Genomic DNA, 22,618 nt, shown 5'->3' on the forward strand with positions numbered 1-22,618 from the left:
CCACTCTGGGTGGGTCCCATCCCTCAGCAGCTGGTTCATCTGTGCTGCTAGGCGTTCATGGAGTGCAGTTAGCTTCTTCAGCCAGTACGTATGGATCATATCAGGGCCTGGTGCTGTCCAGCTCTTCATCTTTGACACTCTTTCACTCTTTCTGCCATTGAGATGGTTACTGGTTCTTGTTCTGGGATGTTGTTGTGGTCAGCTCTCAGGTCCACTAACCATTGGGCATCAGTGTTGTGTGATGCCTTTCTTTCCCATATTTTTCCACCTCAGCTCTTGGTGGGTCTGACTGGTTGTTGTTTCCCTGCCACTGAGAGTACACCTTGGCTGGTTCAGTGGAGAACAGCTTGTTTATTCTCCTGGCCTCTCCCTCCTTCGTGTATCTCTTCAACCGGGTGGCCAGAGCTGTTAGTCGTTGTTTGGCAGTTTTGAGTGCTTCTGGCATGGAGACCGAGTTGCACTTCCTGGGTGCCCCTTTATTCACCATGTTTCCTTTCTGCAGTTCAGCTAGCTGGCTAACTTCTCTCCGTGTTACCTTTATCTTGGCCTCTAACCGTCTCTTCCATGGTGGGCACTGTTTGTTATGTCCCGAGCCCACCTTACTGTTGCTGTACTGTGTATCAGCTTGTTGGTCTCAGTGATGGTTCCTGTGGGGATTGTCTTCAGAGCAGCATTCACATCCTCTAGTAGACCTTCTGAAGGTACTTGGCAACTCAGCTTCGGTATTCGTCGGGGGCTCCAGGTTTCTAGTTGGGTCACGATCTTCCTTCTCAGGTCAGCAGCTCTTGTGTTGAGGCTGTTGGTATCTGTTGGGGCTTGGTACCCAATCTCTGGTTGTGGGGATGACCTGTCGTCCTGGCTCCCCCTTGCCGTAGCATCGTTGTTGTATTTCATTGATCTCTAGTTGTGATAGTAGATTTCGATTACGGATGTTGGAACACTGGGCTAACAGCTGTTTCTTTGTTAGCCTTGATTGTTTCGTTGGAATTATGCTGTCAAGCCGCCCCACTGAAATAGTATATACTATTTCAGTGGGGCGGCTTGACAGCATAATTCCAACGAATCGTGCACTTTGTGATAAAAGCGTGAAATTTGGTACACTCATAGCCAAACACAGCACAAAAAAAATTAGATATTGGGCCATCTCAAATTTTCAATATGGCGGCCGGGCAGCCATTTTTCAAAAATTGACTACTATTTCCATGTGAATTTTCTTTTGTGTGTTGATTATAATATGATATTGATCATACAGTTAGCTACATTTATTTACCTCTTTGGAGTTTGTAAATGAATGATACAAATAAATTTCAAGATGGCTGTTATTTTTCAAGATGGCCACCTTGGCTATTTTGAAAATCGTTACTGCTTCAAAGTTGCATGGATTCCTGTGATATGAATGATATTAAGATCTATCACACATTGTTATGATTAGGAATTCAGGTAGCAACTTTAGTATTTAGCCTATTTGGAAGCTCACAATGCAAGATAGGCCTAACTGACAATAGTAACTGTCCAAACAGGAGTCAATCGTGGAAGACTATCAGTGTTTCAAAGGCCTGCTAAAGTCGGGTGCGCCAAGAACAGGAGCACTAGCCAACAGTGCTTTCAGGCTCTTAAAGTCGAACTGACACATCTCTGTCCAAACAAAAGGAACCTTAGGGCTAAGCAGATTAGTCAAAGGGTCAAAGGGGGACGCAACAGTGGCAAAATTCTTGCAGAAACTCGGTAATAACCTGCCATGCCAAGAAAATGTTTTAAGTCACGCCTGGAACTGGGCACACCAAAATTCACAATGGCCTCCACTTTGGCCTCAATGGGACAAACCTTTCCATGACCAACCACTTTTCCCAAATATGTTACGGTGGCCTGTCCAATTTCACACTTGGCTAAGTTCAAGGTCAAATTGGCAACAGCTAGCCTGTCGAACACCTCTTCCAGCTGAGCTACATGCCGAGACCAGGAAGAACTGTAAATCAGCACATCATCAAGATAGGATTCACAATCTGCAACTCCCTTCAATACTTTATTTACCAGACGCTGAAACGTAGCTGGTGCATTCCGCATCCCAAAAGGCATGACAGTATATTCACAGAAATCGTCTGGTGTCACAAAAGCAGAGATTTCATGAGCTCTGTCAGTTAGAGGGACTTGCCAGTAACCTTTTAGAAGGTCTAGCTTGGTAACAAAAACTGCAGATCCCACCCTGTCAATACAATCATCCAGTCAGGGAAGAGGGTAACAATCAGGCTTGGTAACAGAATTAACCTTGCGAAGGTCAGTGCAGAAACGGAGTGTATGATCTGACTTCTCAACAAGCAGGCAGGGGGAGCTCCATGAGCTAGCACTAGGTTCAGCAGTACATATAATCTAATTCCTTACGCAAAAGCTGTTGCTTAACAGGATTTGCTCTGTAAGGATGCTGCTTAATAAAAGCAGCATCACCTACATCGATGCTGAAGAACATTTGTGCCTGTCGGCACATCAGAGAACAGGGCAGGATGCTTATCAATCAACTCAGCGCTGTCAGCGTTTTGGAGAATCCAAATAAGAAAGATGGACATCCAAGTAAGTCAAAATTTTAGAATTTGGCAACCTATCCAGAGAAAATTCTGGACTAACAGTAACATCAAGATCCACTGGAACAACATCACTGTCCTCCGAAACATCGCCAGTGTCTTCACCTACATGAATTGAAGTGTTCAACAACAATTTTCACATCCAAGAGCATGGGCTTGTTCCTCTTGCAGTAAGGTTTCAACAGGTTCACATGGCATAAGCGCGCCTTTCGTTTACAATCTGGAGTCTTAACCAAGTAGTCACACTCACCAACCTGGTGGTCAATCACATATGGTCCACTATATTGATCCCCTTCACAGTAACAGAGAGGTGCAGTCTAAGGTAGCTTTTTTTGCACTTACACTGCTTAACACAACCCTTCTTACATTTGAAGGAGACAAGTTCATAGCTGGACTGGCCTGCATCAGGCAGGCATGTCCAAAATGGTTCATAATGACCCTCAGATGCCTTTGACCAGCCCCATCTACAAGTAGAAGGAAGCTCTGGTGCTGACACCAGCATCTGACCCCATACATGGCCTCCTTGATAGACTGCCCTCTTAACATGCTCCTTTAGGGCAGCCTTTGTTGGAAGGATTGACTGCACATTGTGCCTCTTTGCAAAACACTTCCTCCTAGCTTGGTCTATGTCTGTGGATGTGCTGGTTCGATCATAGAACAGGATTATACATCTTTCAATAGTTGCCATTACCTCCTGTAGAATGTCATGTGGGGCAGAGGAAAATTCTAATAGGGCATTTGTAAGCTATGGAAAGACAGCTCACACAGCCCATGCAGTCTTTTCCCCATGACCAGCAAAGCTTGATACTGTGTCACAGCCAGTCAACGCATGAAACACTGGAGGAGCATGTGCCTTCTCAGGCCCAGGTGCAGCTAAGATTTCATTATTTCATTATTGTTGTTAAACACCCCTTAACTGGGCCTTGTGTAATGCAAACATAAATGGACCCCCGTGGGAGGCAGTGTACTATTGGCAATCATTCATAAATGTTCGATATTAATTTCAGCATAGTTTGAACAGTACTAAAATAAAAGATTCACATCTTGAACCATTTAGCCAAAGGTCTTCACATTTAACCCCACTAATCTACTACAGGGGTAGAAGTTGATTTGTACTTACAAACAATTGCAGTGTGATGAGAATTGATTTATCAATCAAATTATAACCCATTTGATTAACCAAATCTTTTAGGTCATAACTGCCGCTTTGAGCCATTTGCTAATGCCGCTATTGATTCAAGTTGAAAGTGCTCTGTAGAAATTCTGAGAATTTCAGTTCAGCATTTGAATATCCCGTATTCAAGGCATTGTAGCCAAGCTGTTGATGAAAATTTAAGTGTTCCTCCTGTTAATCACAGCGTGCCACCGGCCCTGTGATACAAAGAAGTTTATATCTGGCTGTTACTGCCTTGCATTTCAGCCTGAGTAAGAAGTTGAACTATAGAAAGAGCCACAGCGTGCTACCAGCCCTGTGAAACAGAAGTTTTGTACTTCAGCTGTTTCTACCACGTATTTCAGCCAAGTCAACTTCAAGAGACAATCGTCTGATTTGTAACTGCCCTGCATTAGTGAGTGCATGTTTAAGGTTTGGTAAACAAAGTTACGCTGTAAACTGTGTACCTTTACTGGCCACAATCTGTATGCCCAGAGCCACTAGATTGTGCCATAGCCACCCCTCCTCCACAGGAAGCTGCCCCTATGGTGTAGGCCAGCATACAATTTGGTTAGGCTACACTACAGAGTGTTTGCCAAAGCAACACATTAGCCAACCAAACTGATCGTTGTTTAGACAACTTGCTTAACAATGGAGAACCCCTGTGTAGAGCGATTCATTTCTTCCTTGGCACAGAGTGTAAAACCTGGCTGCCCTGAAGTCATTAGCAGGTTAAATCTCATTGAGTGCAATGAAGAGATAGAGTCCCTACTTAAGGACAGTTGTGATGCCCAGACAGCATCCACAGGCCAGTTGTTAAGATGTTTGCTTCTGATCTTTCACAGGCAAACCAGCCTTGCTGTTCAGAGCAAAACAACCCTAGAACAGGAGTTAGAACTCCTTAGAGCGCATAATTCTAGTCTCCTCAATGAAGGTCAGATGGCTAATAAGAAAGCAATGCGCTATTTAGATGACCTGCACTCAGCAGAGTTAGATCTTTATTCACACAAGGAGGAGCTGTTAAGACTTAGGTCAGGATGTCTCTCCCCACCACCGTCGTTGTGATTCGGGTTACTCCGATTCACACTCCTCCCTTGATGGAAGGTCAACTCCCTCCCCACTCAGAAGATGTGAACAATTCTCAACTGACCCCAAGTCGCTGGGAAAGAAGTCAGTTCCTCAACCTCCACTGAGAGACAGAGAAAACAGTAACATGACTTCCCATCCTCCTGGAACAGACATTGAGGTCACAGGTAGTTTATCCTCCAGAAGATATTCTACCCACTACCCCCAGTCTCTGATGCATACTATGACCAGCCAGCTTATCACTCAGATGATGACCACAGCTTCTCTGACCATGGTTCAGTGCACAGTCATAATTCCTTAGACAGTGACAGTGGCTCAGAATTCCTTCCTCCATCCAGCTACTCAGAGCATTACAGACCTGAGCCACGGTTTAAGCCAAACTTAAACTCCAAGAGCCACAGAGTTAGCATCTGGTAACTGACAACTCAATCCATCCCTGTAGTGACCGTTGACAATAAGTAACTTACTTTCTTACAGTTACAACAGGAAACCTTGGATTTGTTAGCAACAGCAGCAAGCTCAAGTCTTCTGAATTTAGTAATAGCCAAAACCATGCTAATGAGACTAAATTCTGATTGGACAGACATCCCTGTAAACTTTTGTGTGTGAATTAACTGTTGTAAACCTTAGCTCTAGACACTGCATTCTGACCTCACAGAACAAGACGCACACATGTCCTCGTCCAACGCTGCTTTACAACATTACCACACTGTCAAACAAGAACCATGATACAGTCATTGGGACTTATTTGTGGCACCCTTCCGCAGAAAAACCTGCATGAAGAAGCAAATTCTAAGTCTACCAAAATAAGTCTGATTACTTAAAGTAATCAGCATCAAGATCCAACGAGTAAACACAAACACTCTTGGACACTCCAGAATGACTATATCATTGTAGGTGCCACACTCTGCATCTCACCCTAACACATTGACATCACTAACATTCCTGTTCTCACTAACCCAGAGATTAACTGAGAAATACAGGTATTACATGAATTCAATGTCATAATCATAGTGTTTATCTGGATTTTCTTTTCTTTGTGTAACTTCTGTTCTTGATGTTATGTTCATGATCCTTGCTTAGCCAGGATAGAGAGTGAGCCAATGCCCAGCTGGTAAATGAACTGCCCAGATGTTACCAATAGTAATGAACTGACAGATGAACTCCTTCAAACTATGGATTATACATGTGGATCTGTGCTCTCAGGATCCCACATCAAGCGACATCCTGAGACCAAAGGAGGGATGTTGGGACCCACAGATGAAGTCATTCATTGTGGATTTCATAATGGACTCTGAACTGAACTCAGTGTCCCAGAATTCCCAGTTCTTCACACCTAGGTGCAGAATTCAGGTTTGAGCTACTATTGGTCAGGGTGACAGACCCCCTGCTGATCAGGTAGTCAAAAGCCCAGAGCATTCATTGTTCTCCTTCTCTCACTCAACGCCCTCTACTCCTTCAACTTCGGATCTTCAAGGGCTCCTCTCCACCTCCGCCCCACAGGGCTGCCTGCCTTCAAGATCCCTTTCTCTGGGCCCAACAAGCTGTGGAGAGCTGCAAGCTGCATTGGCAGCAGGCCCAAAGAATTCTCTTTGAGGTCCTGGCAACCCGAGGATCTGAGGAACTCCAAGCAGGTTAGCACCGAGCTGCTATCCTTACAAAGAAAAGGAGCGACCAGTGCCCTCCTCTGCCAACCTTTCATCAAACCTTGCACAGCAAGACCAGCTTGTTCAACATTGGAGCCCGAACTTTCTCCTGCAACCACCAGCACCTTCTCTTCAAAGACTGGTAACGTTGAACTGGGCTTAGACAGCAAACCATAGCACGGCTGAGCAAATGACTTTAAACTCTGGTTGATGTAATGTGTTCAATGTATGTGTTTGTTCAATGTTTTGGTGTTATTGTGACCTCAAGTCAAGTTATTGGTAGTTTGCTTTCCAAGACGGCTAACTCCAACATTAGTCGAATTATGCTTAACACAGACTCAGGGTCTCTGCATTCAACTAACCATCTTCTATAACCTGGCACCACGTCACACACACACACATACTCACAGGCACACACATTCCTTGAGGCTAGAGCATATCACACCCACATGTGATATCATTGACCGCCATTGTTTCTTTGTTCTGCCAGGCACACACACACACACACACACACACACACACTTGTATATAGTACATGTTAGTTAGATTGTGTGTTTCCATCTTTGTGTTGAATAAAAGACCTTGAAATTTCTTGCTGTCTATTTAATACTGTACAAGAGTGAGTGTTGCCAACCTCTACACTGTCAAGAACTCCAAAATCCTTCAACCATTACTAGCTGTTATGGTAAATTTGGTTGTAGTTATTAAGTTAATTATTAACCAGAGTTATAAACAGTTCAGTACATTTTTATGAGACTGATTTAGTAAAATTGCTATCTTTTCCCTTCTTCAAGGGCGGTGCCCCGAGGTGATCTAATGCAAATTGGATCATGTTATTTATCATAATTAATAATTGTCCCAAATAATCATTAATTATTATTGATAGCCAAATTTAGCCTTAATCCCCCTTTTATTGTTGTTTAACACTCGTTAACCAGGCCTTGTGTAATGTGAGGCGCAACACTGGTGTAGGCCAATCTACTTTAAATAGATTTGTATCATCCATGGAGGAAATAGTACTAGAGATACAAAATCAAGCTAAAGATGCAGCTTTGAAATGTTTATCTTCTGAGGATACTGGTACACAAACTAAAATTGAACAAAGTTTTGAAAAAATTGAAAATCCTTTTAGTTCATTGAATTCTGAATCAAAACAAAATGCATATTTTGAACAGAAATGGAGAACTGTGGAACCTGTCGAAAAGGTACTTGGTGTCAGATTTAAAAAAAGAAGAAACAGAGGTACTGGAACCTACGATCAGGTAGTTGTAACAGACAAATTTGCCTATGTTCCAATTCTAGAAACATTGCAGTCTATTCTCAGAAATCCAAACCTCAGTGATATGTTTATGTCAAGTCACACTCCCAAGGACGGTGTATATTTCGATTTAAAAGATGGGTTGTATATGAAGACACATCCTCCTTTTTGAAATGAAAATTATGCATTGCAAATTCAATTATTTTATGATGACTTTGAGACTGCTAATCCTCTGGGGTCCAAAAAAAGTTGTGCATAAATTGGGGGGCATGTATTTTACATTGAGAAATTTTCCACCAAAGTTAAATTCATCGTTAGTTAATATTCATTTGTGTGCACTTTTTTATGTCAAAGATATAAAAACATGCTCAAGTCCTAACGGATGGTATGACCACCTTTCTGAAACACATTATTGTTGAGCATCATCAGCTTTTTAAGCGTTTCCTGCTAGAAATCTCTTGCCTAAGCACCATTTCATCACACATTATCCTCGCTGTATAAGAAATATTGGATCAATTCTGCACACATGGTGTATGCGATACAAGGCAAAGCGTAACTTTTTCAAGACCCAACTTAAGAGTTTCAAAGGCTTCCGGTTTCCAGTTAAGTGGAGACGCATGGCGGACTAAGCTCTCCACGCCATCAATTATGGGTGAATTAATCTTAGAGAACAAACTAAAAAAAAAAAAAAAAAAAGCCGACCCAGAAGCCAACAGCGAGAAAAAAAGAAGAACATGAGCTCGGACACACCTGCTCTTGATGAAATCAAGTAAGTGCTTGCTGAACTTAAAACAGACATTAAGTCGGATCTTAGGTCTGAAATGAGATCACTACGGGATGAGATGAAAAACGGATTTGGGCGACTGGAAGAGAAAGTGACAACCCTGAATGAAGAAGTTAAAAATCTGGATGGCAGACTTGAAGTGGCGGAAAGTCGGATGAGTACCTCGGAGGACCGCAACGCCGCCTCGGAGAGATTGATATCTTTCCTCATGCAAAGTAATCAATATTTGCAAGAAAAATGCCAAGATTTGGAAAACCAAGAGCGACACAGCAATTTGAGGATTTACGGAGTACTGGAGGGCACGGAGGCTGGAGATATGCTGAAGTTTATAGACCCGTTCATTAAAGGTCTCATAGATTTACCACCCGATCACAATCTGGGGGTAGAAAGAGCCCACAGGTCACTCCAGAGGAAACCAACCAACCCGATGGATCCCCCGAGATCAATTGTTGTGAAATTCTCAAGCTTTCAAATTAAAGAAAGTGTTCTACATGGGGCATGGAAAAAAAAGAAACTGGAGTTCAAGGGGAAGAGGATTTTTCTCGATCATGATCACTCTAACTCTCTGCAGAACAAAAAGAGAGAATATATCGAGATTAAGAAACAATTAAAACAGCAAGAAATTCGATTCCAATCACGCTATCCCAATAAGCTTAAAGTTTTCCTGGAGACGGGAGCGGTGGTGTTCAACTCAGCCTGGGAAGCAGCAGACGGTTTGCGTGGTCATGGGATTCACTGCAAGGTGTCCGAAGCAGAACTTGGTCGGAAGGAACTGCATCAACTGGGCTGGTCAGCTTGTTATGTAGTGAAGAAGACATGCCGGAGGGAGGACGTGATAGTAGCGGCCCTCACAGCATTTTTTCGCCTTCAAAGAGAACCAAATCTGCAGTCTGGGCGTATTGTGGTTGTAATAAGAATGCTCAGGACAGCTGGTCAAGGATGGCAGCCCTATCTGCAGGAGCTGCGAGAAGAAAGTTGTTGCCAGGGGCGGCAACACATCCAATTTACTTACTTTCACTTTACGACCATCACCCGCAACTGTTCAGCAAATGCAAGGTAAATTAACCTCAAGCTTGTGTGCATGATGTATGTGTATGTCGAGTTTTCTCTGTCTAATTTGCTGTTGTCACTAATGTAAATTGACCAGATAGTGGTATAACTGAATGAAGTTGATCCGTGATTTAGCACGTTATCTGAACCGCTTATTAATAGTAGATTTCACTTTTTAAAGTTTAAAATTATCCAACGTGTTCCTCACAAAAGTGATGTGATCTAAATTGTAAGTTTTGTGATATGTTGGTCGCACCCTTAGTATTAAGTAACAATGACAGTAATAATTAATAATGACATTTTCTATTCATTTTTTTCACAGAGAGGGTCTGCTGGCCAATCGAGTGCTAATGCCACTACAACTCATTCTACCACTGTAACGCAGACATTAAAGGACACTTTTCAAAAACAGGCTGCTTATGTGCCCTCATCACAAAAAGCCAATGACCTATTTTGCACAGTTTTGATACATTCTTTTACAATTATTTAGTGTGGATTTTGCAGTGTTTTGTTAAGCTTTTGGATTTGGACTATTTCAATATATAATAAATATATTTAAATATAAATCTTGATGAAATTATTTCAGTTTATCAGTGTTTTTTCAACATTTTGAAGACATTTTAAAAAATACCGCGGTATGCCGATAACCGTGATAATTTTGGTCACTATTACCACGGTGTGAAATTTTCATACCGTTACATCCCTAATAGGATGCTTGTTTCAGTTTAGATGGAGGGGAAGGTGTATGGATCTCAAGGTGTATGGATTTAATTCTTATTTAGTAGTGCTGGTTTTAAGTTGATTTAAGGCTATTGCAATGGGCTGGCTCTATTATTATTATTATTACTATTATTTTTGCACATTTACTGATTGAATTGTACAATGAATGACATTAAAAGGAACTTATATTCTAAATATTTACTGTAATCGCAGCACTCATTTTGTCTGTATTGTTTTGTTTGCCGATGGCAGTTTTGATGTCACGGCCACTTTTCCCGAAACCACAAAAGCGTCTATTTATTACCTAGATGCAAATATTCTTTGGAGCTGTTTTTAAAATCTTGCAGCTCTGGGTCTTTATTAAATACCCTAGCATCCGTGCATTGACACAAGCATGGAAGACTACGAATCGCTACCTTAAATATGGTAGCTCACGTGGAAGTCATATTTTGTCGTTTGTTTTTTCTTTTTATATTTTTATATGTATTTTTGGGTCTCAAAATGTTTTTTGAGGATGGTTTAAATATTTTTTATATAAATAAGGCACTTAGGTTTACAGGATATAGGTTGAATGAACTTGGTAGACTTAATACAAGTAATAGAAAACAAGACATGTTATGTGTTAGTGTATGAATATTAATTTCATCTCATTTAATGTGAATGGCCTGAACAAGCCAATTAAGCGGAGTAAAGTGCTTGCACAAATGAAGTCCCCAGGGGGAGACAATGTATTTATGCAGGAAACACGTCCGTCCAAAATGGAACATGAGAAATTAGCTAAACTGTTTAAAGCCCAAGGCTTTTATTCGTCATATCACACATCCAGAAGAGGTGTTATAACAATGATAAGGAACCATCTTCCATTTGAAGTAGAGAATACAGTATGCGATAAAGAGGGCAGATATGTGTTTGATGGCGAAAATATTACATTATTAAACATATACAACCCTCCCGAAGAAGGGACAAGTTTAATTGAGAAGATTATCGAGTTAACTACAGTGCCAAGTAAAGGGATAATTGTGTTAGGGGGAGACTTTAATCTACTCATGAATGAAAAGATGGATTCACAAAGTAGCAAAAACATAAGGCCCAAAAAGATGCTAATGATAAAATTTTCTAAGGACCTAGGATTATTTGATGTATGGCGAACTTTAAATCCAACTCAAAGGGAATATACATATTACTCCCCAGTTACAGGAAATTACTAAAGGCTTGATTATTTTTTCATGTTCTCTTAAGATTTACCAATAGTTAAAAACATTAAAATTGGACATATATGTCCGATTATGCACCCTTATGGCAGTAAAGAGCAGCATGGAGAAAAGTGCAGGTATCTTGAGGTTTAATAACGCTCTTATTTTAGAAAAGGAATTTAAAATAAAGATAAGAAGTGTATTACAAGAATATATAAGGCACAATGACACAGAGGATGTAAATACATTAATATTATGGGAAGGGGCAAAAGCCGGTCTACGGGGGAAAATAATAGCATATGCCTCATTTAGGAAGAAACAAAAAGAAAAGGCAAGGACTTCACTTGAAAAGACAATTGAGGAATTAGAAAAAACACATAAAGCCTATGGGGAATCATCAGTATTGGAGAAACTTAAAGAGGCTAAAGTAGCAATGAATGATTTTCTAAATATGGAGATAGAAAAATCATTGTCCTTCTTAAGACAGAGCAGCTAAGGTGTTTGCTTATAAACTTAAAAAACAGCAAAAGAGAGTATCAGTAATGCAACTTAATGATAAAAACACAAAGGCAGAAATTAGAGGCCGAAATGAGATAGGAAATCAATTTGCAAAATATTATCAAGAATTGTATGATGCTGCCCAAAATCCTGTGCATAAAAAAAAAAATTAATACATTTTTTTCAAAAGTTGAATTTGCCTACACTGACTGAAGAGCAGAATATTACACTTACAAAACCAATAACAGAGGAAGAAATCCATAATCATATTAAAAAAATTAAACTACATAAGTCACCTGGGAGTGATGGATATACAAATGAGTTTAATGAATTTCAGCTGGAACTCGTTCCACTTTTGTGTAAAGCATATAATTGGGCATTGGATAAGGAGCCATGGGCAGCAACATGGAATTCTGCTTTTATAACAGTGTTGCATAAGCCAGGTAAAAATCCGGCAGATTGTTCATTTTATAGGCCAATTAGTCTTTTAAATACAGATTATAAACTTCTATCCTCAATACTAGCTACTAGATTAACACAAATTATACCTCATCTCATAAATCCAGATCAAACTGGCTTTATTAGTCAAAAGAGTCAAAATTATACAGATGAATATTAGGGGTGGTTAATCTGCCCAATTTCCCGATTCGATTCGATTCGGATTATTGAAGTCTCGATTCGATAACAAATCGATTTTCGATTATTAACGATTATCGATTCGATTTTCAATCATTAACGATGATTGATCTTCCATTTAACATCAGTCAGCTGCTGAATTATTTTACTTATCTTTTGAGCAACACCTCACAGCACCTTCAATATTGTATAGTGTAACTGTAATATCAAAATGATTATTTTTTAATTTGTTTCAAATGTAGTGTTTCACTGTTGGAAGAAAGCTGCCAAGCTCAGCAGCCGGACTCATGTAAGAAGCATTGTTGGTGACGAGAACCAGGGCGTGTTTCTCTATTCCCCACTCGTCTGCCATTGCTTTGAGAAACTCACACATATTTGCGCTTGTCTAGCTATCATCCATAGCATTCGCCTGAAGTACATAGGACGTTAGCTTCCATTAACTGCTGACATAATGAGCTGTAATGGCAGTGGCGGTTCTAGACCAGTTTTAATAGAGGAGCCAGGTTGGGACCGCCTTTTTTGTTAGGGGGCACATACAACCTGGAAAAACAGATAAATCCCTCATTCAGACAAAACAGTGTTTACAATTTCAGCAATTTTGATTGGGTAGTAAACTGCTGAGACACTTTATTTCTGCCTTTCCCTTCAAAACAAAATCTTCACAAGAAATCTGTCATTGTATTATTGATGCAGACTCCCTGTCGGGGGGGCCACAGGGGGGTCCAGACTCAGAGTTACGGGGGCACTGGCCCCTGTTGCCCCCCACCACCCCAGAACCGCCCCTCTGTGTAATGGTCACTTTTGAGACTGTAGTTTTGGATGTCCAGGCATTGCAGGTTATTGCTACCCTGTGAGCAGAGTTGAGGGACACTTGCATGGAAAGCTTTGTGTCCTTGTAAAGATTTGGAATCAATTTAAGTGTGAAAAAGCTCCGGGATGGAATAACATATCTTGGCTCCAGACTGTGGACCATGTAGCGGAAGCCAGTAAGAGGAGGACTCCAGTTTGTATTACTATTTAAAAAAAAACAAAAAAATCTTCTTTTTTTTTTTTTTCTTAAATCGATTTTTGGAAATGTAATAATCGAATCATTATCGTCAATATTATAATCGCGATTAATCAATAATCTATTTTTTTCACCACCCCTAATGAATATATTACCAAGATTTTTGTTTCTTTTTAAAGCACTACCCATATATATTGTCTCTAACATTTTCAAACAGTGGGATTTTATTATAAGGAAGTTTATATGGAATGGCAGGAACCCAAGAATTCAAATGAATTATCTTAAATTGCCAAAAGAAATGGGTGGCCTAGACCTTGTAAACCTGCAAGCTTATTATCAAGCAGCACAAGTAAGAAATGTTAAAATTTGGATGGGAGAATGTTCACAAACACAATGGAGAGAGATGGAATTGAACGGTGGAGATATACCATTAACTGTTCTCCCTTTTTCAAAATACAAAAAATCATACTTTGAGAATGTAGACAATAGATGGGTAGTTGCTACACTTAAGGTTTGGAGGGAAGTCTGCCACAACTTAAAATTAAATGAAGATGTCATTTTCTTGAAAGAAATGGGGAGTGATCCAGACTTCTCTCCTAATAGAATGGACCAAACGTTTAACATATGGGCATCCAAAGGTTTATGTAAATTTGGACAAATGTTTGGGGATAAAGAAATGATATCATTTGAACAGCTATCGTTACAATATGGTTTACCCAAGTCTCATTTATTTTCGATTCTTCCAAGTGAGAAGTTATCTTTTTGATGTTGTAAAAAAGAAATCTACTCAAGAAATAAACCCCTGCATAAAATGCATGCTTAAGCTGTATGACTGTGATACTGAAACAAAACTCGTAACTAAATTAGTTAAAATAATACAAGATAATTATCAAGATAAACAAATGGATCTTAATGTAAAAAACAAATGGGAAAATGAAATACCCTGCAATATCTCACCAGTAGAACAAATGCGTAAAAACATACATAAACAACTAATTCAAACTGCTGGAAAGAATTTGCATGGAAGAATATAAATCGATATTTTAGGACACCCCAAATCCAAAGTAAATATAAAAGCAATGTAACCTCAAGCTGTTGGAGGAAATGTGGGGAGCAAATAGCCCACCACAGTCATGTCTTCTGGTCATGTACAGTTTTACTTGGTTTTTGGGAAGAATTTTGAGAGAATTGTCAAATATTTTTTGCATCTCTGTAAATAAAAATCCATTAGTTTTATTACTTGGAAACTTCCAGAAAACATTAGGAAGAATGATATATATTTATTTTTAATAATAAGAGTAGCATTAATTAAACAAATTCCAAGAAATTGGTTAAAAGATGATAACTTAAGTAATCCCAAATGGAAGGATCTTGTAAATGAGATATACGTAATGGAAAAAATAACAATGAGAATTAGAAATCAAGTGCATATTTTTGAAAAAAGATGGAAAAAATGGGTAAGATATATAACAAATAATATCTCTAATGATTTGTAAAATGTTGTTCTCATAGATATTATATATATTTCGTCTCACCTGTCTTGTATACAGGTAATGAACTACACATTGCTTTTGTTATTGAATACAGGCATATGCAATTGTAAGTAAGTACTCATGTGTTTGTTGTTATGGTACCCAGTGCATATATTTCTGAAGTTGTATCCTCTGACTGAAACCTTATGTAATTATTTAATTAGTATTATTATTATTATTATTACTATTACTTATTTTTTTATTATTTTTGTTTACTTTACTACAATGTCTGATTATTTTTGTAATATGTTTTTCGTTGTCTGTCTGTTAACTGAAAGAAAAATATAATAATAAAAAAAATAAATAAATAAGAGTTTCAAAAATATCACTAAGACATTAGCCAAAAATACATGGCCTTGTATTAGGAATCTTTCAGCCAGGAAAGATGGTGCAGCTTGGAAAATTGAAAGAAGGTCCTGACATTGCTGCCAAAGTTAACACTGCAATATCTACTAATGTTCTGTCGGTGAGGTGGGTGAAGCACCATGGCACTAAATATCGCCCTGGCTTAATAGTATGTGTTGAGGTAGTTGATGAGATGCCAGTATTTTGTAAGATCAGGGCCCGTATTCACAAAGACTTTTATCTTAACGTTAGGAGTACTCCTAAATCGGACTAAAAGTTTTTATGTAGGAGTTGTTTCTTAAGAGTAATTCACAAAGCCGCTGAGACCTACTTTTAGTTATGAAAACAGTGAACTCCTAAACTAGAAGTAACTCTCTGTTGCTATGGATGACGTCATTTTATAAGGACGCACTTAGAAGCGGTGACAACGGTGATTGGTTGTCGAGTGACAGGGCAGCCCATTGAAAAGTCATTTAGGCAACGCAATGCATGAAGTGAAAATAAGGAAGTTGCCTACAAGCCCATGACAAAGCCTATGAAAAGATATTGGATAAAGAAATTTATTTATGAGGAGAATTAAGTGGAGTCCTAAAGTTACGACTGACACGCCCATTATTTTTAGGAGTTGCTCCTAAATTCGCCTGTTAGGAGCTACTTTTAGCCTTAAGATTCTTTGTGAATACGGGCCCAGGACTATTATTGTGAAAGATAAGCAAGTTATTCTTACTGGCTCAGGTGTAGAGACCATTTGTTTTGATGAACATTACCATGCATTTAAAATTTTGTTCAAGCCATTCCAGGCACTTAGAGTGTTTGATGCTGAAGAGTTGCTGTACTTAAAACCAGTGGATGTTCAAATGGCATATGGACCAACAGAGTCCTCCCTTTTTAAAGTTCCATATTGCCATCTAATGCAGCATTAAACACTGAGTGTTAAAGCAATGTTTACAGTTTTGCACATGGATGGATTTCCAAAGTAGAGTAAATTTTAAGATGTCGACTTTTGCAAATGTTTCCTCTGGGGGGTAATCAGGTAGCAGGATGAAAAGGTGCAAGATAAACAAGGAATTTGTCTGTTTGTGTCAAATCTAATTCTAACACACAACTTGAATATTTGATAAGAAAACAAAATAAATCAAATGCCAGTCATTTATTGATGATCACCAAAAGTTGTTGATTATGTGGCTACAGTAATACTGCTTCCATATCCTCCTATTGAAAATTCCCTTTGTCAGTTGTGTCTTCCTGAGGGTGGTTTGTTGCATTCATTCATGTTGAAAAAGAATAGTTATTGTTATTCATTCTAAAGACAGTTTTATCATCTGACACTGTACTGATTGATTCCAGACAAGATCTCAGCAGTTGAGCCACTATGGCTGTCACTATTTTCAACCTTGTCTCAATCTATCCACATTAGTGATACAATGTGGAAAGAAATGCCTACAGTTGTTGCCAATGTGCTCTGTGTCTCTGGGGTACAGCATCATGCAGCTGCAAAATCTGTTCTTCCACTACCAGTGACATCATTTGAAGTGTACATTACCCCAAAGATACAGAGAGCATCAGCAGCAACTGCAGGAATTTTTCACACTTTATCCCTAATGTGGATGGATCAAATGAGGTTGCAAATTGGCAAATCTTTCCTGATTGTGGCTAAGTAAGTTCTAAGTTGAAAAAGGCTAGAATTATCCCCTGATGTTTGTATCCTCTGAAATGCACTTAACACATATTTTCAGTGTTTGAGAAATGGTTAAAAATGTTCAATTTTAAATGTACCATGTCTTTTTTTAAGAGATCTGTTTTTCAGGAATAGACACCTCTATTGACAGTGGATAGATCGGAAAGGGGAGAGAGATGGGGGGTGTGACATGCAGTACAGGTCCTCCAGCCGGATTCGAACCAGGGTCCCCGGCGTTCGTGGCATGCGCTCTAACCACCTGACAACCTGCACGCCCCATGTACCATGTCTTTTAAGGGCAATGGTTTTGTTTTGTTTTTCATCTTTTAAACTGAAAGTGAAGTTTAACTGTTAGGAAGCAGGTGATAAGGGAGCTGCCTGTCACACTTGGATCTCAAAACTTAAAGAAAATGTAAACTGAACCTGGAGGGTTTAGGATTTAATTTTTTTATTACATTTGTATTAAGACATGGATTTAATGGTGTTTGGTGTTTTTTCACCCTGTAAATATTTTAAGTTTTACTTGTTTAAGTGTTAGCTGGATATGGTAAAGTATAAAAAGTAATTATTATTTAAGAACACATGATATTAAAAAGGAGTAATCATGAAGATGTTTGGTAAGAACAACACTTATAGGGTGTAAGTACATGAGTAAATTATGTTTAAAATTAGCATGAGTCAATATAAAATCAACACTTTGTTGGGAGTAATTTCTTAATGATCACTTAGTGTTAAATAGGTTTGACACGTATGACGAGTGAATTAATAAAAGTAAATCCTGATTAACACTTAAACTCTAAAGAGTCAAATGTAAATAACACTATGGGTGTTATGTCCCTGTTCAGTGTTACTTTTACACTGTGTAGATTAGGAACATGTTACGGGACAGGACCCAAAACGCAGGACGCAGAACTCAGAGAAGGGTTTTTAATCAAAGGAGGTCAGTACACAGGTGATCAGTCCAGACAGGCAAACAATTTCCAAGAGGGTCAGGCAGAGGCAGAGTCGGAGAAAACAGGCTAAAGTCCAAAAAAACAGGAAAATACAATAGAAGCTTCAGGGAACAAAAGGCTGGAACGCTAGACAAACTAAGACGAACTGGCAGCGGAGGTGGGGGAGACAGGCTACTTAAACACACAGGAGGTGAGACAAAGAGACACAGGTGAAGCACATCAGGGCGGGGCAGGTAATCACACAGGAGGGAAGAACACAAGGACGGGAGGTGATGGACCTGGAACAACATGGTGAGAACCAAAATAAAATACAGAAAGCACAGGAGAGAAACTGACAAAACAAAAGGGGAACACTTAGCTGGGCGCCGTGACAGAACATATGTTCACTGACTCAGTGTTAAAATTAAATGTGTTGGATTAACACTGTCATTTTTACTGCATTTTCGCAGCTGGATAAAGAAGGTTTGGCTGTGATTTTTGGTATAAAAAGGTTCCACAAATACCTCTATGGCAGGAATTTTACAATTGTAAGCCTTGGATTTTACTGTTCAATGAAACCAAACCTGTAGTACAATGGTTTCACCACGAGTTTAGCGGTAGGCTGTCTGGCTCAGCGCTTATGAGTATCATATAGTGTACAGGCCAAGAAACAAAAATGCGAATGCAGATGCCCCAAGTAGGCTTCCCTTGCCAGAGGCACACCCTGCGGAAAGAGGGGAGGAGGAGCTTGTGCTGATGCTGGATGTGATGGATGATGCACCTGTATCCTCAGAACAAGTAAGACAATGGACAGCCAAAGATGTGACACTGTCACATGTACATGAGTTTGTGTTAAAAGGATGGCCCGCTGCAGTAGAGCCTCAATTCATGCCTTGTTTTACCCAACGCTTAGAATTAAGTGTTCGAGATGGATGTGTGCTGTGGGGTGCTCGGGTCATTATTCCTCAGCAAGGAAGAAAAATGTTGCTGCATCAGTCCCATCTAGGAATGTCTAGGATGAAAAGTTTGGCCAGGTCATGTGTTTGGTGGCCTCGGATGGCTCAGGATGTAGAAAGTGAAGTACAGCAGTGTGAAGTCTGTCAATGGCACAGCAAGTCCCCTGCTACAGCACCATTACATCGATGGGAATGGCCGGAGAAGCCATGGACTCGACTTCACGTTGATTATGCGGGTCCCTTTTTAGGCAAAATGTTTTTGGTGCTGGTTGATTCACATTCTAAGTGGATGGATGTATATTCAGTAAAAACAGCAACTACTCATGTAACCCTTGAGAAACTTAGACAAAGCATCAGTATCCGTGGATTACCAAAAATGTTGGTGAGTGATAATGCTACTTGCTTTACACGTGCTGAGTTTGCAGATTTCATGTCCAAAAATGGAATTCATCCTTCATCAAATGGGTTGGCCGAAAGAGCAGTTCAGACCTTTAAGCAGGGGATGAAGAGGATGCAAGGAGGAAAGGAGAGCTTGGAAACTAAAGTGTCAAGATTCCTGTTTAGTTACAGAATCACTCCACACTCTACCACATGTTTGTTTCTGGTGGAGATGCTCATGTCCAGGAGGCCAAGGTCCATGTTTGATTTGTTACTCCTGGACTTGAAAACCAAGATGGAAAAGAAACAATGGAAACAAAAAGCTCATCATGATAAGACTACCAAACTCATATGTTTTAATCCAGGAAATCTAGTTTTTACAAAGAACTATGGATACGGTCCCAAATGGATCCCTGGAACCATTGAGAGCTGCACGGGTCCACTGTCTTGTACCGTTCTCACCGAGAATAGATAGGTTTTGTAGAGACATGTTGATCAGATCAGGAGGAGGGAGCTAGGCAGACTTCTTGAATTAGATCCCAGTACACCCCAGGTTGGGACTAACCCACAAACTGTGGTGCCAGAACAAGTACTGTCCCCTGCGTCTGTCTGTCCAACAACCCCTGGGAAGAACTCTGAGAGTGGTCCACCTAAGCTGGAGAGTGAGCCTAGTCCTGTAGTGCAGGAACCACAAACACCAAGCTTGAAACGCTCTATTAGAGAGAGGTGTCCTCCAGACTATTATAGACCCTAAATGTATGTCTAACAGACAGTTAACAGGGCTCCAGACTGCGACCAAATCGGTGCATTTTGCAACCAAAATTGGAGACTGTGCGACCAAATTTTCCATTTAGTCGCACCACTAAATATGCCAGGGTTTTTTTTGTTTGCCTTTTTTTTTTTTTTTTTTTTTTTTTTACACAAGTACGTGGAAGGGGCAAATCAAATAATCTGGAATCTGGAATGACAGGTGGCGGGCGAATGTGTGTGAGAGGGGGAGGGAATGTCACTGTAAGTGGCTAATGTGTGGAGGGGGTGGGTCCTAAATTTGATTTGAGCACGGAAGAAGGTCTAGAGAACAATGGCAAAGTGAACTCTTGATGCGTATTTTCTCCCCGTTAAACCGAGTAGTGTGCCAGAGTTAGAGCCTAACTCAGAGGATGAGTCCGAATCTGAAGTCGCAAGTGTGGCGAAAAAAAGGCAGATACCTTTACCGTTTTCGTGAGGAATGGCTGCGTGAGTTAGACTGGCTACGGTATAACAGAGAGGCGGATTCTATGAACTGCAAATGTTGCAGTCGATATCCGCAACATGCCGGGAACATGAAGTTCGCAGGTTATGCCGGCAGCGGGCAGTTAAAACACAATACGTTAGTAAAACACAGTGCTAGTCTAAGGCATAAAATATGCCGTGACATGTATGCCAGTGAAAATGCAACTCCACTCTCGGCTGCATTTCGAAGACAAGAGGCTGTAAATCAGGGCGCCGAGGAGGCCGAGTTAACACTGAAGTTTAACACGGCCTTTTTCATTGCTAAGGAGGAACTTCCATTCACCAAATATAAAGGCCAACTCAACCTTCAAAGGAAAAACATATAATAATGACACAGCATGCGCACAGGTTATTGGGATTATCGCAGATACACTGAAACAAAAGACCCATGAGAAGATTAAGGATGCTCCGTATCTGTCCATGATGATTGATTGGGACACTGATATTTCTACAAAGGAATGTGAAATCGTATATGCAAGGATCCTGCAACAAGGAAAACCAACAAATATGTTGATAGGCCACATCGGAGTACAACATGCACATGCACAAGGTAAGCCTATGCTAATTAAAGTTATGTTTTATGTTTTTATGTTTCGTTAAGGGGCCGTCCAGACGGGCGAAAACAATCTTTTTTTTCTCTGTCTTCCTCGGCATCGTTTCAAGAATATTTGCATCCATACGGATCCACTGAAAACGACTGAAAACGCTGTAGTTCATATTCCAGGCCTATCCACCTTATTCCTGACTTCGTGAGTTTACCCATGGTTCATAGCGATATTCGGTTATGCTCTTCCGGTTGAGCTGGTTGACCTCGGCGTTTACACTAGCGTAGCTGTCATGCTCGCTCTAAAAACCGGCTTTTTAACACAAAGAAAGCGACAGAATGGATAAAAATCGGCGGTGGATAAACAGAACAGATGTTTTAATAAGTCATGAGGACAGTTCTCACGGAGTTGACAGATGACATGAAGCATTAGCCCGGCATCAGCCTGACGTTAGCTACATCGATGTAGCTAACCGTTAGCTACGTCGATGTAGCTAACGTCGGGCTAATGCTTATCTTATATTTTCTGAAGGTGTTGACGGTGGAGAATTACGCAGTTACAAAAGCACAGAAGCATACAACTACCTGCACAGTAACAACATAGGGAAAGTACTGCTGAAGAAACACAGCGAGTTATTTCTGAAGGCAGCAGTAGCGCCCAGCCAGAGTGTCAATCAAGCTAAACATACAGCGTGGATAATGCTGAAGGAAAGTGAAGTCGTGGAGACAGGCGGCTGCTCGGACGTTGCCGGGTTAGGGAAGTCATGCAGTCATGCAGCAGCTATACTGTGGAAGATATTCAGAAACCCAAATATTTTTAGTGTCAAAGCCGCGAGCCGCGCTAGTCTCTGTTCCTCCTTCCTCAGCATGGCGTGTAGGGCGCAGGGCATGGACTAGTTGACTAAGTTGTTGATGTACTACACGAGACGTTTCTGAAAAAAACTTAAATTTTCATGAATTGTTGTGGCAACCAACAACGGCACATGTTGTACCTGAGCTCATTTTAAAAACAATATAGCACTTATGACCTAAGGCTAGTTGTTTAGGGCTAGCTTAGCGGCAGCGGCCATCATGCAGTTGCAAGGCAACCGGAAACAGAAAACCGCCGGCGGAAGTAGTTATCTGTCATGGCAGCCCCCATAGGCTTCTGAGGAAACAGGTGGATAGGTGGCGTTTGACATTCACCAAAAATGGAGAAGAAGACACAGTGCATGCGCAAGAAAGCTTGCGCGCTGTAAACAAACAGACAGTAGACGGAAAACCGAACACAACAAGAAGAAGACGAAAATGGCTAGTACAAGGAAACCAGAATCGTTTGTGTGGACCGTTAATGAGGTCGAACTACTGCTGCGACTCACACTGGACTACAAGGCGA

At 40.4% G+C, this 22,618-nt stretch overlaps 1 protein-coding gene across 1 annotated transcript in view; it reads right to left on the minus strand.

Annotated features, from left to right (window-relative positions):
* The window catches only part of LOC115570048 (uncharacterized), an 85,568-nt gene that overhangs the window by 36,269 nt on the left and 26,681 nt on the right, over positions 1-22,618 (minus strand). The gene's annotated exons all lie outside the window — the stretch shown is intronic.

This window comes from Sparus aurata, chromosome 19 (genome assembly GCF_900880675.1).
Source record: "Sparus aurata chromosome 19, fSpaAur1.1, whole genome shotgun sequence".
In the NCBI taxonomy this organism is placed as follows: Eukaryota; Metazoa; Chordata; class Actinopteri; order Spariformes; family Sparidae; genus Sparus; species Sparus aurata.